The sequence below is a fragment of the Penaeus monodon genome, chromosome 27 (assembly GCF_015228065.2).
Source record: "Penaeus monodon isolate SGIC_2016 chromosome 27, NSTDA_Pmon_1, whole genome shotgun sequence".
NCBI classification, from domain to species: domain Eukaryota; kingdom Metazoa; phylum Arthropoda; class Malacostraca; order Decapoda; family Penaeidae; genus Penaeus; species Penaeus monodon.
This window is the reverse complement of record NC_051412.1, coordinates 3,128,489-3,128,785: the sequence shown is the minus strand read 5'-3', so window position 1 is coordinate 3,128,785 and position 297 is coordinate 3,128,489. Positions and strand designations below refer to the sequence as shown.

General features: G+C 53.9%; 1 protein-coding gene across 1 annotated transcript in view; it reads right to left on the bottom strand.

Annotated features, from left to right (window-relative positions):
- LOC119590546 (zyxin-like) overlaps nucleotides 1–297 on the bottom strand; it is a gene marked incomplete in the record, with an annotated part of 87,602 nt that overhangs the window by 18,957 nt on the left and 68,348 nt on the right.

Genomic DNA, 297 nt, shown 5'->3' with positions numbered 1-297 from the left:
AACAAAAAATAACATAAAAAAACACCGCCACCACCAACATTAAAATAAAATAACATTAGGCACCACGGCAACAAGAGCGCCGCGACCCCGACCGGCGCTGAGCACGGCGACCGGCATCCAGCCTCGGCGCGAATTCAAGCCGACGCGCAACTCCTTTCTCGTCGACTTCCGGTTCCTTAAAAAAAAAAACGCACGTACACACATTGATGACGCACCAGACATACGCTCACGCCCACGCTCTGGCGCGGGCGGCATCGCAATGACCGACTCGTCTGCGCAGACTCAGCAATACTCACA